Below are 18,216 nucleotides of genomic sequence, written 5' to 3'. Positions count from 1 at the left end.
CTTCCAATCAGCTCGGTTTTTGAAGGCGGAGTGGGCGTGGCCTCGAGCGAGTGGGCGTGGCCACAGGACCGGCTCACTCGCTGCAGGCGGCGATTATTTGGGCGTTTCCCGCTGCAGCGTTTAGCTCTGCTGCTAGGCGGTGAAGGTGGGAATTAAGCCCCAGTCTTAGTGCAGTCGGGGTGAAAAAGGTAGGATTTACAGTGACAGTTTATCACACACAAAGATTAAAATTCAGCGCAGCTTCGTTAAAACAATGCTCCCGGCTGTGCCTCAGGAGTACAATGGGCCCGTCTCTTCCTTGCCGCTGAGGTGTTTCCCTCTAGTCAGTTCTGGATTCAGTATTTCTTATCGCTAGTAGTGTAATGCTTCATGCTCCACTATGGGGCGCTGTTTCTGGTATCCCCATAGCAGGTAGGCCCACGGCTCACTGTCCCAGAATGCAGGACAATCGTATGGCTAACCACTCTGTCCTCCAATCAGATCTCCACAAGTAGCCCCCACTCCATTTTCTCACGCACTCCTGTGGTGATGCTTGTGCCCGTGTCCACCAACACCCTTCCGGTGGTGTGTTTCATGTGTGGCCCGGTATGTTCTGGATAACTGGGTTCTCCCGGGCGTGTCCGGCCATATGTTGCTCTCCCCTCTACTTGCCTGTGGCCTCTCCTCATGGCACCTCACCGCCCCTGCAAGTCCAGGACAGCCTCACTACTCCCCCAGTTGGCAGCGTGTTATGCACTCCGTCCGCGTCACAGCTCCCTAGTGCAGGTAGCCTCCCGCAGCGCCAGCCAACAGGATCCCACACCTCACCTCGGTGCTATGTCCACAGGGTGCCGTCCACCTGGTTCAACAATCCATCGGAGTACTAAATTCCCTCAGGATGCGGTCCACTTGTGTGTCGCGGCCCGAAACTGGACAGCCTCATCGCGACGCGGGTGAATGTCCGTGTTCCGCCATCTTGGGGTCAGGCAGCAGTAGTCGGGCAGCCAGGGGATTCTTCCACGCTCCCGCCTCCCCTTGTTCTCCCAACCCGTGGGTCTCCTTGGAAGTCGCGAGCGCCGGCCAGTCCGCTAGCTCTCTTCCAGTAGGCTCACCAGGGGGTCCCACCGTTCACATCATCAGGCGGCATCTCACCCGACCAGGGCTGCCATTTTAGGTCACGTTCTGGCGGGCTGCCGCAGGAGAGGAAAATCCCGAATTACTCCGTTGCTCCTTAATGCTAGGCTCTAAAAACTCTTCCTGGAGGGCGCTGGGTATTCCGCAGCAGTCTGCTGTACTAGGGTCCCTTACAGCTGGACAGGATCACTTGCAACGGAGGGCGGCCGCGGGGGAGCTCCGAGACCAGTTACTGCTTACATCGGCATCTAAGCCATGCCCCCCTCGTCTGATCCCTCTCATGCCCTGTGATGTCTCCTTTGTTCAGAGGATTTTTACTTTCAATGTTCCTACCCTTGCTGTTATACCTGACTTTTGGTGAGATTCCCTGGGGGCAGGGAGGGGGTTGGTGTTGTTTTTTTTCCTTTTAATACTTAGTCAGTTCTTCTTATCTAAAACGACACTACAAAAAGAACACTCGGTCACCATGCATAAAACTGTGATTTTGAAAGTTTTTCTGCTGTAACTGTACTCTGCCCGGTGAATGTATGGTACTGTACCATGGTCTAGTCAGTATATTTTGATAAAAAATGGTGTATAAAAAAAAATAGATTCCATTGCGGTTTGTGGTTTGTAAACAAGATGCTTAAAGTGTTCTAGTGTTGGTCCTACCCTAGTGGTTCCTATATGCTACTGAAGGTCAGCCTTCAGTGCCTAGCCCTATCAAGTGCCTGGCTATGGGATCAGCTGCAGAAACCGCTTCACTCTCCATCCAAAGTCCTTGTAGCTTTAAGGAAAACCTGAAATGATACGGTCTTAATTATGTGAATGTTTCATTTAACGTGCATCGTGTTACGATGTTTTCATGAAGTTGTTGTTGGTTGACATATTTGATTCTTATGCTTGATTAACACATGGAAGCTAGGCTTTTTCCTGGCATGTGCAAGAAGAAATAAACCAAATAAACTCCCTCTGGCAACTGAGCAGCTACCACTTTCTGCTTCAGTTTGTTGGGAGGAGAGGTGTGTGGTGCAGTGGCCAAGGCGGCTGACTCTGGCACACAGGGCTAACGGTTTGATCCCTAGCGCCGGAGGCAGATCAGCTCAGCATCCTATGACTCTGGCAGTAGCTCACTTAATCTCCCTGGCTCCCGCAGCGCATTGAGACCCTTAGGGGTGATTAGTTTGCGCTTTACAAAAAAGAATATCAGGTAGGTCGAAGTTGCTGCACCACACATATTTCTATAGCACATGGCTACCATCTCTGAGGAGGTGGTTGTTAATCTCTGTCTCCCAATTTCTAGCTAGTGAAAAACAGAGCTCCTGAACATCAAAGAAAGAGTCAAACGTAGGCTGAGTTGTGTTGAGGTAGAGGGGGCAAATAACAAAAGTTTAGAAGAGGGTCCAAGGGCATACATTTAACGACCTACACACAGACACAAGCCCCAATCATACATCATACCAACAAAGAGTGTCTGGGGGTCAAACAAAGAAAAACAGTTTTGCCTACGTGTCTACAACTATGTGGCGCAAAAAAAGGTGACTAGGAAAAAAAGGTAGTGTAAATGTATAGACGAAAACACTACATTCCTTGAATTAGGAAAAAAGTACCCATCAGTTTTCTACTCGGTACCGCCCTGTTCATCATTTGGGTTCTCCGTAACCCAGGAGAGTGTGCGTCACCAGATGTTTGTATGACGTACAAATAGTACAAATGAATGCTAACAGATATTCTGTTAAATCTGTTGTCACTTTATCCTGTTTTTAAAATTGGGAGATTTGAGAGAAACCATTAAAATTTGTTTTTTCTACTCATCTCTACCCATTTTTATATTGTCACTACTGTTCACTATAATTAAGTATCAGACTGCAACTAAGTTACCCTCATTTATTATTACCACTTCCGGTATCACCCCTTAAAAATACACATATTCATTTTGTACTATTGGTACGTCATACAAACATCTGTTGACGCATAGTTGTAGACACGTAGGCAAAACTGTTTTTCTTTGTTTGACCCCCAGACACTCTTTGTTGGTATGAGGTGGAGGGGGCAACATGAAGGCAAGGTCAGCTTGGGCTTATGTTAGTGCTGAGGGTTCAATTTTAAATGATCCCAAGTGTTCAGTAGAAAATGAAGGGATCAATGCCACTTTGATGGAAAAGTGTGGTTCCTAGAATGCCATTGTGCCACTTTTAGAGTGCTACCAAAGTCAGAAGGGTGTGGTCAGGAAATTAAGAACATCTGATATCATTTTGAGTATCTATAAGAGATCTCCCAGATTATTGGGGTATTTCAAGTCATGTTTACTATTCATTGAGAAGTGCATTCCTGGGACTGTTTTTTGGCCAGAGTGGTGGTGTCTGGTTTAGATTGGGCACATCAAGACTACTTAAAAATAAAGTTACATCTGAGGACCAAGGGGCGTGGCTTAGCCGGCTGCAAGATGGCAGCACTCTGAGTGGGCTCTGCCGGCCAAGCCTGTCTATCCGACATCATCCTGCGGACTGGGGTGGTTCTGACCCTCCACTCCTGCCGATCCTGACCCCCTGCATCACTGGGCTCCAGGTGATCCTCTCGCCGGCGTTCGCGCTCTCCCTGGCACCGAGAAACTGACTGGGACACCGGCCTGTGTGTGACCGCCGGGCCTTCTCGGTGACGTGCGGCCTAGGTGCTTCAAAGCGGTGCTGTGGGGATACTATCCTGCCTGGACTGCATTGCCAAGGCTGGGGTGTCTCATCACCGGTTCCTGCTGCCCATCGGATGTCCCGGCCTGGTAGGACGGTGCGGTGTGTGTGGCGGTTGGCTGCGGGTTTGGGAGGGTGTGTGTCGTACCGCGGGGCCTGCAGTCGCATCCCTTGCTGGTGAGCCCTCGTCTTGGGGCTTCCTCCCCCAGAGCCTCTCCTGTTTGAACCCAGGCCCCGTGACGCGGGCGGTGTGCTCCCCACGTCTCCCAGCTGCTCTCTGCGCCCCCGTGGTTTGCGAGCCCTCCGCTGCAGCCTCACTATCCTGGCTTCATCGCCTCAGGGCCCTCCGTCTTCCCAGTTGCTGCGGGGGGTCCGCCCTGCGACTGCTTGCTCATTTCAGCGGTGCCGTTTCAACCGCTTCTGACCTCCAGGCTGCCTCCTGTTTGATTTACCGCCCCGCGGCCTGATCTTCCACCGTTCCATTCTTGAGTGGGGACTCGAGCCTGCTTCTCCTCCCCTCTCCTGCAGATGGCCATCTCCTAAGGACGCCCGGCTGTGGCGCTGCATTTCCTTTCATTTTGTGCACGTGCTGGCTGCTTTAGTGCCCTGCCAGGCGTGGGAACATTCGCGGCTCCTGCTTGTGTCCAACTGTGCCGCTGGTTTGCCTCCTCACTTCGTCACTGCCCCTTGTCTGTGTCCCTGCTCTAGCTGTGCTCACCCATCGTCTCCCCCACAGTGATTACGCTTCTGGGCGGCCTTGTCGTGCCGCAGACTTCCTACCTGCGTCTGTCCTGCTGTGGGGTTAGGGGTGGCTCGGCTGGCTGGGTCAGCTCAGGCATGGTAAAGGCGGACCCCAAACAGCCCAAGTTGGCATTTGACCAGCGCGAATCGACTCAGCAGGACATCGCTACTTTGGACACTGGTGGGCCTACTCCCCCATCAGTAACTGGTCTGATGCACGAAGATGACCTTAAAACGATCATGCTGGATGTAAAGACTACAGTTTCTGGCATCGCTGCTCAGCTCCAGCTGGCAGCCCGTCTGGACACAGTCAAGGCCAGGGTGGACTCTCATGACACGCAGCTGGCCCAGGTGATCATCAGAAGTTACTCCAGATGGATAAAGTGCTGGAACTTATTAAAAATAAAAATGAGTATTTGGAGGCGCTTTCACGTAGGAGTAATCTTCGCATCACAGGTGTGCCGAATTCCTCCAACATCCCCAAAATGGAGGACTTTGTCGAGCACCTACTTCGAGATCTCTTTGGCGATGGTTTGTCCTCCATCTTTATAGTTGAGCAGGCGCACTGCACGTTGGGTCCACGGCCGGCCCCCGGCTTGTCTGCTCGCCCAATCATCGCTAAATTGCTAAACTTTAGGGACCGTGATGCGATCATCTGTGCTGCCCAGGATTAAGGTGAAATCCGTCATCAGGGAAACTCCCTTACCTTTTACCCCGACTACACGATAGCGGTGCTGGCCGCTGGACGCAAATTCCTTCCGGCTAAGCGGCTGCTCCAGAAAATGAAGTCTCCTACTCCCTCGCTTATCCGGCCAAACTGCGTGTCAAAAGCGGTGCACATATGCACATTTTCACTGAGCCAAAAGCTGCCCTGGCCTACGCGAAGAAACTGGACATGCAGAAGCACTTACCTCCACCTAGTTCCAGCGGAGAAGATGGTTGTGGCACGAGTGATAATGACTGACTCTCACCATTACTCTCCTCTTGACTTCACCTTTTACAATTGCTGATGTCCCCTGAATGCTCATTGCTGTTTGCTTATGCTCTGTTGTGATGTTCCCTTGGTCCAGGGGGGTTGCACTGTATGATCCTTTTTTACTACAACAATAATTGTCCACCTTTGTCCGTGGCTAGGCCACCCTGTCCTTGTGGCGGGGGGTACGGCTGGCAGAGCCATGCCTCCATGGGATGACTCTCTTTTGTTCTTATGACTCTTACTTCCCCAGTTGGGGTTTCCTTGGAGGGGGGGGGGGGAGGGGGGGATTAGGGTCTCAACCGGATTGGGGGTTGGAGTGGGTGGTGGGTGGGAGGGGGCGTGCTATGCACTTTGGTATTGCCTCTTTTTGATCCTCCTTTTCCTAGTTGGGATTCTTCTGGGTGGGTGGGGGTGGTTTCTCAACCTAATTGGGGGGTTGGTGGTGGTGGGGGGGGGGTTCATTGGGGTTGTTGTCTCCTTTTCGAGGCCTGTTGGTGCCATTGTATTATGATCTTTTCTGTAATATGTCATTTGTTACATTGAATTCTGCACTGCACATCCCTTCCCAATCACATCTGGCTCCCTTTTTGGATTTGTCTTCATCCGCCATTCGCTTTCCTGGTGCAGCGATATGACGGACATCAAACTCTGGACGTGGAACGTGTTCGGTCTCAATGACCATCGTAATGCCCGTTTAGTACATGCCCACCTCATCTGTCACAAGGTTGATGTCGGTTTCCTCCAGGAGACCCACCTGCTGCCCGCTACGTCCTCCAGGCTTCTCTCTAGACACTGGGGCGAAACTCATTCCTCCTTCTATTCTTGCTATTCTCGCAGGGTTTCCATCCTATTGCGTAAAGGGCTTCCCTGGCATACATCTCAAGTCATTGTGGACCCTGGGGGGCGCTTGTTATTTTGCGTGGCACCCTCCTTGCCCAACCCCTGATCCTAGCAGCGATATACGGCCCCAACTTCGATGACCCTGAATTCTATGCGCATGTTTGGCAACATATCTCTTCCCTGGGCCCTGCCACACTGATTTGGTGAGGCGATTTTAACATTACACCTTCAGCCACCCTTGATCGCTCTGGGCCCTGCGCTCTGCACCCACGCGCCACCTTTCTCCTTCATTCCAGACTAACCGACAACTCACTTCTTGATGCGTGGAGGCTTGCCCACCCGGGGACGCGCCAGGACACTTGCGTTACAAGCTCTCTAGGCTGCTGGTCCCGGCTGGACCTCTGGATCACCACTCCGACGCCTTCGCGTGGGTCACCTCCGTAGAACATATGGCGCAAACCCTCTCTGACCATGCTCCCGTCCGCCTCAGCTTGCTGCTCCAGCATTCCCTGCGGCGTACGTTTGCCTGTTGGCTGCCCCCTAATGCACTCCAGGACTCAATGTTCTGCGATGAGATCCAAATCGCAATTGTGAACTATTTCGACCTTAACGCCGTTGATTCCCCTTCCACACTTTGGGAAGGTTTTAATGTAGTGATTCGGTTGAATGTATCTCTAAGCAGGCTGGTGTACAGCGCTCTATTCGGGGTACCCTGGAGCGATTGGAGTGAGAAATCAAGGCTCTTGACTCTTCGCATTCTCTCAACCCTAACCACAACATCCTTGTGCAGCTCCAGGGCAAACTTTCTGACTTTAATGATGAGGCTAACGGGGAACTCTCCTTTCTGGGTAGGGAGGCGAGGGTGCACCGTTTTTGTGAGGGGGATCAGACGGGAAAACCTTTAGCCAATCTCCTACACCAACCTCACGCTGCCACTTATATTACAACGCTAAAGGACGGTGGCCCGGACAGAACGACCTCTCCTGAGGAGGTGGTGGCTAAATTCACCGCCTTCTACTCTCAACTCCGCTGGGGCTGTTCCCCCGTCTGACATCCTTGACCAATACTTTGACACTTTGAAGCTCCTTTGGCTGGGCAACAGCCACTGGGAGTATCTCGACGAACCCTTCTCCAAGGAGGAGATGTGGCTGCCATTAACGGTCTACCCGGCGATGAGCTCCGGGCTCCGACGGTCTACCTGCATCCTTTTACAAAGCCTTTGCACCCCTTCTGGTCCCGCTTCTCGCCGCTATGTACAACGACTCCTTTGAGTGCGGCCCCTTTCCTCCTTCGCGTTGCGAGGCCATGTTGACGCTTCTATTGAAGCCGGACAAGTCCCCCGTCCTCTGTCCCTCATTAACACCGATAATAAGATCTTCGCTAAATTGTTGGCCTCCCGCCTCCTTCCACTCATGTCCCTGATAGTTTGCCCAGACCAGTCCGGTTTCATTCCGGGCTGTGCCACGTCGCATAACCTCCAGACTATATTTGCCATTCTCCATCAAATCAACCACGCACTCCCAGCCGTGGCTGCCCTCCTGGACGCTACCAAAGCATTCAATACTCTTGAGTGGCCCTTCCTCTTCTATCTTCTCCCTCGCTTAGGCTTTAGCCCGGTGTTTCTGCGCAAGCTCCACCTGGTTTATTCTCTACCTACGGCTCATCTCCAGATCAACGGTCAGGTCACGGAGCCTATCCCCGTCGCTAGGGACACGAGGCAGGGGTGTCCACATTCACCCATGCTTTTTGCTGTAGCTATGGAGCCACTCGCCGCTAGGCTCCGGCAGCATCTCAACCAGAGGGGTTTCGGCTTTGCGGCTCGAGACTTAGTTGTCTCCATGTACGTGGATGACATCACACTCTATGTCCACAACCCCCAAGAAAATCTTGGCCCCATGGTCCGCAAGGTGGTGCGCTTCGGGGGTCTGTCTGGGATCCTGGTCATCTGGGGAAAATCTATTCTCTTCCCCCTGACGGACGCCACTGTTACCTTCACTCCGGAGTATCCATTTGTACGGGCGCCGGGTCCACTAGATATCTGGGCATTTGGCTCAGCAGGGACGTGGACAAACTCTGGAGGGTCAATTTCGGCCGAGCGGTCGACTGCCTGGACACTAAGATCCACCTGTGGTGGCGCCTGCCCTTGTTTCTGGCAGTACAAAAGGGGGTGGTGATGGACGGAGCATCAGAACCAATCAAACACTCACACCCAGTCAAAAGATCTGGGTTTGATCATCACCGTTCTTTAGCCCACTCTGCCACCCCAGTTCAGACATGGCTATATGCAAATCAGTCTGACCCTGTGCCTCATGGGAACAGTCCAGCCCGAACTGCCAAGCCATGCCTTCCCTGGACCAGAAACAAGCTTCCTAGGACAGGTTTCTGGCATTACAGCCGTCAGGGCGCATAGCCACTGCTAAGAGGGTCGTGCTCCCGAAGTTTCTTTATTTATTTCTGAACATTACCATCCCCCTCACGGCTTATTTTGTTTCGTAAACTTCGCTCCCTTATTATTTCTCTTGTCTGGGCCAGGCGTCAGCCTAGAATCGCTAACAATATCCTCACGCTTCCCTCATCATTTTGCCGAATGGGCGCCCCAGATTTCAAATTATGCGCCCTTATCGCTCAGGCCAGCTTCCTTCACTTCTGGCTGCACCCGACTCCTTTCCAGCCTCACGTTGCAGTGGAAGCTTATCTTGCAGCCCTCTGGCTGCTCCAGACTGCCGTCTTTGCCCCTGTAAATCCCCTGCGCGGTGAGATTGACACTGTGGAGACCCTGCAATGGGCCTGGAACGGCCTTCGTAGATATTCAGGTGCTAGTACGCTCTCTGCCAGTGCTATGTGTGGTACTGAAAATTTTGGACCTGTGTCATAAACATATTCGTATCATGACGATTTTGATATCAGCAGACCGAAAATGGCCAGTATACTATGCACAAGCATTTTCGTCATATTCGAGTGACGATTTCACCCTGAAATCGTCATTTTCGTCCTGAACCCTTGGGTTCCATTTTGTGAATGGCAGCCATTTTGTGATTGTCCTCACATAGGCCGGTGACTAAGGCCAAAAGGACGCGTACACCTTCGCTGACTCCTGCACGACCTGGGCAAACTGGCTCCACTGCCCAAGGCCAAAACCTGTTCGGTCAGTTCCTCTCCCAGTGGCCGGGCGAGATAGTATCAAGGCACAACATGCCATAAACCTTTCATCGCACACAAACCCTTCCTAATCTTACACACACCTGCCTCTGTTTCTTTCTTTATGACTTGCTTTAAGAGGAGGAGGTGCCCGTTTTTATTGGGGTTTCGTCGATATCTGATGAAAATACTGGGCCTTGCCGGGTAATTGATTGTGGACTGAACAAACTGAAATGTGGGATTGTCAGCATGACTCTGCTTTTCCTTTGTAGTGAAAATATGTGAATGGTCAACTGTAAACTAAAGAATGTTTGCCTGAAGCATAATATTTTGTATAAAAAGAGAAGGCTGGCTTTGTAAGATTGAGCAGTCTCCTGAGAATATACACCGTGTTGTACATCTAGGACGCCTGTTACTTGGTTGCAGCCAATAAACTCGATCTTTGACTTCACCTAGAAGACTCTGAGTTTCTGTAGTCTGAAACAGGAAGGACCCGAAGTCATAGGGTGTGTCCCTGGCACCGCTGGGTTACCGGTTCAGTACCGGTTCTGAAAAACCCAGTACTTCAGTTGGCGCCCAACGTGGGGCGATATCAGCGGTACCGGTCCAAGCCAGAGGTTCGTGAGGAGCTTCGTGTGAAAATTCTGGAGGAAGGCCACCACTTCATCGACCCCTGCATGTCGACGTGGTCCGAAAGTCTTTGCTGCGAGGTTCCCCGCTTCCCGACGGCTACGAAGGACTGCTGCCCTGACTATCGCCCTGTTTTGGACCCTTGATGATTGGTAGAGCGAAACGATAGATGAGTCTTCTGGTAACGTCATCGATACCTCAGTTAAGTATAAGTGGAGCGTCTCCCAGTCCTTAGTTGGTTCTTATTTTTGGGTATCCCCTTGGGATCTTTGATTTGGAACTTGCAAGTACCAAAGCCGAGGGACTCGTGTATTCACGAGACTATCGTAATCGATAATCCTTTGAAGTTTGAAGCTAGACTAGTGAGCGAAGATGCCTGGTCTTAGCAGACTTGGAAATTTATTTCGTCTTGGTTGTAATAGGGATTCCCGATTGGAGGACTCATGTCCGGTTCCTCCGATTGGAACTCCAACCTATGAACTATATGTGAAACATGGCGTAGGCCCCATCGCATATAATGAAGTATGGATCCGATACACCAGAAAAGAAGGTGTTTTAAAATGGCCCCAATATGGTAGCTTTGACACGGAAATCTTAGATAATCTCGAAGTTAAACTTTTTAAGAAGAAAGCCCGTCCGGCGATGTTTGACTCTTTCCGCCTATGGCGAAAGGAAGCCAAACAGAAAGAAATTAAATTAGCTAAAAAGAATAAAAGAGAAAAGGGTATTTCGATAATGCAAGCTGCTATGCAATATAAAGATGATGAGGAAGAACAAGCGAGTGAACAGTTGCACAGGCAACGTAAAATGGCGATCGATAAATGCTATCCAGTCTTGCCGCCTCTTCAGCAAGATGCAGCAAAAGAACTTGAAAAAGATCCCCTAATGTCGCATTTATTGAGTTCACCACCCCCCTATGCGCAGAGTGCTACTGCACCTCCGCAACCTTTAGTTGTGCAACCTCCGGTTGTTGTGCCCCAGGTTCTTCCACAACCGCCAGCTCCTCTTCAGTTGGCTCCTACTGCTACGGCTCAGCCTCCTTAAGGGCCGCTGACTTTGCTACCTGCCCCCCCTGTACTTCCTACGACTTTGCCTGCTGCATCGACTACCGCTTCTGATATTCCTACTGTTACTGCGTCTGCATCTGCATCTGCATCTACCTTGCCTCACTCTGCTTTTACTCCTGTTCTTTCGTCAACTTCTCCTTCTGTTCGGCAGAGAATGACTAACACTGTTACTAGTCTTCTGTATCCTCTTTTTGGGGCAGCAAGCCTGACCCCTGTTTCAACGAGCAAACAGTTGCGTAGTCAACTGCCCGACTCTAGAGAGCGGGAAACATTGAATTATTTGGCACACAAATGGGTTACAGACCCCATAAGATATGAGCTAGATTCTGTTATGGATGTCTTCCATCAGTGGGAAGCACCAAAACAGAGATACGTTTTTGAGAAATGTGTACTTTCCTTTGTGAGGATTTAGAGGAAAATGATTTGGAGCCCAATCCGCCTGAGTTATGTCATGTACGGTACGAGTTTGGGAAAGGCACGATTGTGGGTTCAGATGTTAAGAAAGCAGTTGCGACATTATTGTCGTTTAGGAATGAGGGTGTTTCTCGGTCATTGTTTGAGCATTATTCTTCCGTTAGAAGGAAAGCGAGACAATATCCGATGAGAGAAGTACCCCCAGTTTGGAAAGAAGGGGATCTACAAGCTAACCCACCTATTCAGCCTCATTTTCAGCGCGTTTGGGTACATGTTCCATGGAAGCGCGCTGAAGTATTGGCCCTTAAACAGACATTACCTGATCCCCGTAAAAATCCTGCAGGGTATTACAAGGAATTGACACAGACTGCAGGCTCTTGCATTATGAATTTAGCGGATATAGACATGTTGTTTGGAAAGGTTGTTCCACAGCCTTTGTGGGGAAAAATTCGTCATGCAGATCATGATCAAGAGTTAGGTGACACATGGGCTAATATTAGTGCTGCAAATGACCGACAAGTTGGTGGTGCTAAACCAGAACCTTTAGTGGCAGACCTCCCTGGTAGGATCATTACTTACATGAAGACTTTAATGCCTGCGATGCGAGTGAATTGGGACAAGTTGTCTGCATGTAAGCAGAAGAAAGATGAAACAGTGTCTGATTTCTTCACTAGGTTTGAAGAAACGTTTGTCCACCACAGTGGTCAAGATATGAGTACAGAAGGTGGTCAACGGTTGTTCGTTGACAAGTTTGTGCATAATCTGCTTCCTGAGTTATGTAAAATGTTAAAAGATTCAGAAAGTTCGTGGGCCGTTTCCTCTTCAGCACAGATATTGGCTACTGCGCAGTATTACGAAAATAGAGACAAGGACGAGAAAGATAGAGTAGAAAAGAAAACGAAAGAGTTAAAAACGAAGGTCATACTACAGCATGCGTACCCGCCTCGTGGTGGTCAGAGTAACTATCAGCAGCCTCAGCAGTTTCAGAGAAACATGCAAAGGACCGAATATCCTCAACAACGCTTTCCTGTAGGCCCTAATCAGTGTGCATATTGTAAAGAAGAGAGCCATTTTAAAAGTAGTTGCCCTGCTCTGCTACAGCGTATGAATGGTGTTTCTAGCGCAAGAGGTCGAGGTAATCCACAAGCGCCTAGAGGTAGAGGACGTGGAAATTTCCCCCAGAACGCCCGCCCATTTCCACCTCAGAATTCAATGAATAGTTTTGATCAGCAGAATAACGCGTCTGGTAGGACGCCTCAATACTATGCTGATGACTACTATGCAGAAGATGAGAATATGGAAGGTAATGATTGCTAGGACAGCCATAGACAAAGAGAGGGAGTTGTTTCAGTTCCAGTAGATCAGAGTGGACCTTATGTTGAGGTGATTACATCAGGTGTGTCAGAGCCTTTTCTGTTGGATACTGGTGCTACAAAGAGTTCTATTATGCACTCTAAACTCCCTGGCGCACCTTTGTCTGGCGAAATGAATGTTTCAGTAGGTTTTTCTGGCGCCCCGGTTAGAAACCCGATTTCTAGTCCTATGTCCCTTTCTGTTGGACCTTGTGAATTAGAAGCACCCCTTATTCTGACAACAGGTTGTGGTGAAAATTTGTTGGGACTGGATCTGTTGAAAAGATTGTATGCGACATTGTATTGTTCTCCTTCAGGAGTACAACTTACACTAGGTAAGAAAGTGGTCTCCCCAATGTATCTGTCAAAGGATAAACTTCCGACAGAGTTGTCGCTTCTTCCTGATATTCTTTGGGCTACTGGTCCTAATGATGTGTGCCTTCTGGAAATACCGCCATATGTTGTGACATTAAAAGCCAATGTTAAAATGCCACGAATTCCCCAATATAAAATATCTAGTGAAGGTGAAAAAGCGTTGCTAGAGATCATTTACGATTTGATTGAAAAAGATGTAATTGAAGAGACAAGAGGCAACGTTTGCAATAGTCCTGTTCTGCCTGTTCTGAAGCGTACTGATCCTTCTCAGCCACCTGTTTACAGGTTCGTGATTGATCTTAGAGACGTGAATAAAATAGTTGTGCTACAATTTCCAGTTGTTCCTGATATCACTGCCCTATTGACTATGATTCCAGCTTCTGCGACTTGGTTCTGGGTGATCGACTTGAAGAATGCTTTCTTCAGCATCCCAATTGCCGAGGAGAGTAGGGATATTTTCAGCTTCAGTTTAGGAGGTCGAAGCTTCCGCTTCAAACGCGCTCCCCAGGGCTACTGTGAAAGTCCATCGATATATAGTCAAGATTTAAAAACACAGCTTGACACAATTGTTTTACCTGATGGCGCTACCCTTATTCAGTACGTTGATGATCTGCTTGTTGCTGCAGATACGGAGAAAATCTGTAAAGAAGCCACGTTGTCGTTGTTGCATCACTTGTCTGAGTTACATCACAAAGTGTCCCTTTCGAAATTGCAATATTGTCGACAAGAAGTGACCTACTTAGGTCATCTCTTATCGAAGGAGGGAAGGAAACTGACCCCAGAAAGAATTCAGGCAATAGTGAAATTGAGTGTGCCTAGGACACAGAGAGAAGTGCGTGCTTTCTTGGGTATTACATCATATTGCAGACAATGGATACCGAATTTTTCTTTGTTGGCCAAACCTTTGGTGGCATTAACGTGTAAAGATACACCACATCCCCTTCCATGGTCTGAAGAGTGTCAGAAAAGTTTTTCCGAATTGCGCGATGCATTATGTTCGGCTCCTGTGCTGGGTACCCCCGACTACAGTAAGCCCTTTACATTGTATGTCCATGAGAAAGAAGGTTGTGCATTGTCAGTGTTGACACAGTTGTTCGGAGGCAAACAGCGTCCATGTGCATATTTCTCGTCAACTTTGGACCCGGTAGCTAAAGCATTTCCAAGCTGCTTGAGAGCCACAGCAGCAGCAGCTGTTTCTGTTCGACAGTCTGCTGGTTTAGTCATGAATAATACATTGATTGTGATGGTTCCACATGCAGTGGACACGTTGTTAAACAGGACCAAAACACAGCACTTAACTAGTGCTCGGTTGTCAGGTTACGAGTTAACACTGTTAGCGAGCCATGTGCACATAAAAAGATGCAACACGCTTAACCCAGCTACGTTGTTGCCGATTGTAGCAGAGTTAGATACTTCTGAACAGCATGATTGTTTTCTCAGAACAGAAGAAGAAACGAAAGGGAGAATAGATCTTAGTGACACTCCCCTTGCAAAGTGTGATGGTACCTTATGGGTGGATGGTTCATGCTTCAAGCTTCCGAATGGAGATACGACTGCGGCATATACTGTTACGACTTTGCATACGATTGTTGAAGCTGCACTTATCCCACATAATTCAGCTCAAGCAGCAGAGTTGATTGCACTTACAAGAGCGTGTGTGTTGTCGAAAAGAATGAAAGTGACTATATATACTGACAGCCAGTATGCATTCGGTGTGGCCCATAGTTTTGGACGATTGTGGAAAGAACGTGGGTTACTGACTTCGCATGGAGCTAAGATACAGCATGGTCAGTTGGTGAATGAACTCCTCGAGTCACTTACCTTGCCGTTGCAAGTTGCGATTGTAAAATGCAGTGCACACAAGAAGGTGACTGATGATGTTGGTCGTGGAAATGCATTTGCTGACGAAGTCGCAAAAGAAACAGCAAGGGATGTGATGAGTCGAATGTATGTTGCAGGCCCTGCAAGATGGGTTGGTGACGTTGGAATGTGTTAAGACACGATAGAGAGTGTAAAGTCTATTCAAACTGAAGCTACAGAGTAAGAGTTGAGTACATGGAGAGAGAGTAAGGGGAGATTGGATGTGAATGGTTGTTGGGTTGAATTGTCAGAACATCAGAGATGGTTGTTACCCGATGCGTATGTGCTTGCAGTGGTTACAATGGCCCATGGAATGGCTCACATCAGTGTGAAAGGGATTTGTAAGTTGTTGGCTCCGGTATGGCAAAATGCTGGAATTCCCAAATGTGCAGAGAATGTGGTCAAGAATTGTATGGTGTGTCTGAAATACAATCCTGGTAGGGGAACCCCAACTCCAGCTGGTCATTTTGCGCCTCCAACGTATCCGTTCGAGGTTTTGCAGCAAGATTTCATCCACATGGAAAGGTGCAACAATCTAAAATACGTACTCGTTGTTTTTTGTGCCTTTTCGAGATGGTTAGAAGCATACCCCCTGAAGGACAACACTGCCTTATCCACAGCTAAAGCCCTTGTCAAAGAATTCTTCCCTAGATTTGGAATGCCGAGAATGGTCTGGAGTGACAATGGGAGTGAATTTGTGGGTCAAGTGATGAAGAAAGTATGTGAAGGGCTAGGCATCCAACAGAAATTCCACGCTGCAAATCACCCCCAATCAGCTGGACTAGTAGAGTGCTACAATGGCACGTTAAAACTGAAATTGGCCAAAATCCAAGCGAGCTCTGGTCTTAAATGGCCTGACGCTCTGCCCTTAGCACTCCTATCAACAAGAATGACTGTGCATTCGCGAGTGGGACTTAGTCCCTATGAAATCGTGTTCGGCCGTCCGGCCAACATATGGGGAGTGCCAAGGCAAACAAAATTCAGTGAGATCGAACACCCTGTACTGCTTGACTATTTGTACAAATTGACGGCTAAATTGCGTGTTTTACACCAACAGGTTCACGATACTCTGCCTCAGGTCTCTGAAGCTCCAGGACATCCTATTAATCCTGGATCCTGGGTTTTGGTGAAGAATTTCCAGCGGACAAAGAATGATCAGCCCCGTTGGACCGGCCCCCACCTAGTCCTGCTGTCAACGAGATCCGCCGTGCGAGTGGAAGGCAAAAAGAACTGGATCCACGGCGTGCACTGCAAGAGGGTCCCTTTACCTCTGCCGTACGACCGGTGGGTCCAGGAGGGTGTTGCTGACTCTGAGACTGAAACGGTGCCTCGTTTTCTGCCTTTCAGCGACGCACGCATAAAAGGAACAATTTCTGAACAGGAAAGTGACATTTTTTTGCAGGAAGCTGTGCCACCGTCAAACCGATTGGACACTACAGAGCCTGAACTCCTGTTCCAGGACCAGACAGTACCTGGAAAAAGACGCTATAACCTGAGGCCGAGAGCTATGAACTAATACATTTTGCTTTCCTTTGCTAAATTTTTAAAGTGCAGCTCTCTCATCTGAGAAACTTTTTTATTTTTGTTTTTCGAACCACCATCCGGGTTCAGCTGTAGGGTCGCGGTTGCCCAAGTCTTTGGGGTGCAGCCGAAGACGTTAGGTCGACGGTTCTGGTTGGTCTAAGGGAGTTGCCCTGGACTGACAGAAGCATCCCTTAGCATAGAACACCCTACCATCGCGAGCAGCATTTTAGAGAGGATGGAGTTTTTCGAGATGGAGAGACCTGCCAAAGAAATGAACTTTAAGACTACAATTTGCAGAATGATGACCAAGAAACGTTTTTCGATATTATGTATTTTCATGTTGTTCAGTGTAATGATGTTTTTTATAGGATATGTTTTATTCTCTTTTCGAGTGACATTTGCACCCACTTCATCGCCCATACCTCCTCCTACTACTATTTTCTCACATTCTTTTCAACCTCTTCCTGAACATGAATCCGCTAGGAGATTAGAGTTTATTAATAACTCCTTCGTTCAGCTTTTGCACCAACACCAACTAGTAATGAACACGACTAACTGTTGGGTGTGTGGTCTTATGCCTCACACAACGGATAAAGGTATCCCTTATCTGGTTCTGCCTTTCAGCCATAATGGTTCTGTGTGGGCATACAGAACAATGTTCATCTACGCACATGAGACCTACCCCCTACGTTCTGTAGAAGACAATCCTAAGAATAGTGCTCTAGTCAAGGGTATAGTAGATATGATTAAAGAAGATATATCCTATGAGACTATCCCGAGAGATGAGACACTAGTTTATATAGGATGGAACGTGACCGGATATGGAGTTACTCTGAGTGAGAAACCGCAAGCTAAGAGATCTTCCCCGATTTGGATTGTACCCCATCAGGGTCACCTATATCTGCAAGGTAATGGCAAGAATCCCAGAGCTCAGTTAGGGAAGAGTATCTGCACTGAAACATATGTTTTTGCGTCCCAGACTTCCCCTTCGTTCTTAGCAGCTAAGGGTACCTATTTCATCTGCCATGATAGAGCCTATACATGGTTGCCCCCTGACTTTTCGGGCACATGCTTTGTCTCGTTCCTGTTGCCTCCCACCTACACAGCGGCGGCAGATTACCATAAGACAAGGATAGTTAGAGGTGTCTTCAGTGAAGAAGACACTGCAGGACAAGAATTTGGAGACTTCATGAAGGGTTTTCTGCCGTTCTGGGGACCCATGGTTAACAGCAGGAACATAAGACAATTGACAAGGGTGGTTGAAATCCACCGTGGTTGAAACTGACGGTGCCCTTAGTAACTTGACTGCTGAGCTCCATTCGGATCGTTTTATGACCCTTCAGAACAGGGTCGTGTTAGACGTCATACTTGCAGACCAAGGTGGGGTATGTAAGGTGATCCAATCGAGTTGCTGTGTTTTCATTCCAGATAACGCTCCAACAGTGTACCAGGCCATCTCCAAACTGCGTAAGATTTCCGAATCTATTCATGTAGACAAAGGAGATTGGTCGTTAATGGGA

At 48.8% G+C, this 18,216-nt stretch overlaps 1 protein-coding gene across 13 annotated transcripts in view; it reads right to left on the bottom strand.

Moving 5' to 3' along the window:
- Positions 1–18,216, bottom strand: part of WDPCP (WD repeat containing planar cell polarity effector) — a 2,510,630-nt gene that overhangs the window by 1,684,558 nt on the left and 807,856 nt on the right. The window lies entirely within an intron of this gene.

Source organism: Lissotriton helveticus, chromosome 6 (genome assembly GCF_964261635.1).
Source record: "Lissotriton helveticus chromosome 6, aLisHel1.1, whole genome shotgun sequence".
Lineage (NCBI taxonomy): Eukaryota > Metazoa > Chordata > Amphibia > Caudata > Salamandridae > Lissotriton > Lissotriton helveticus.
Note: the sequence above shows the minus strand (reverse complement) of the source record. Positions and strands in the feature narration are given on the sequence as shown.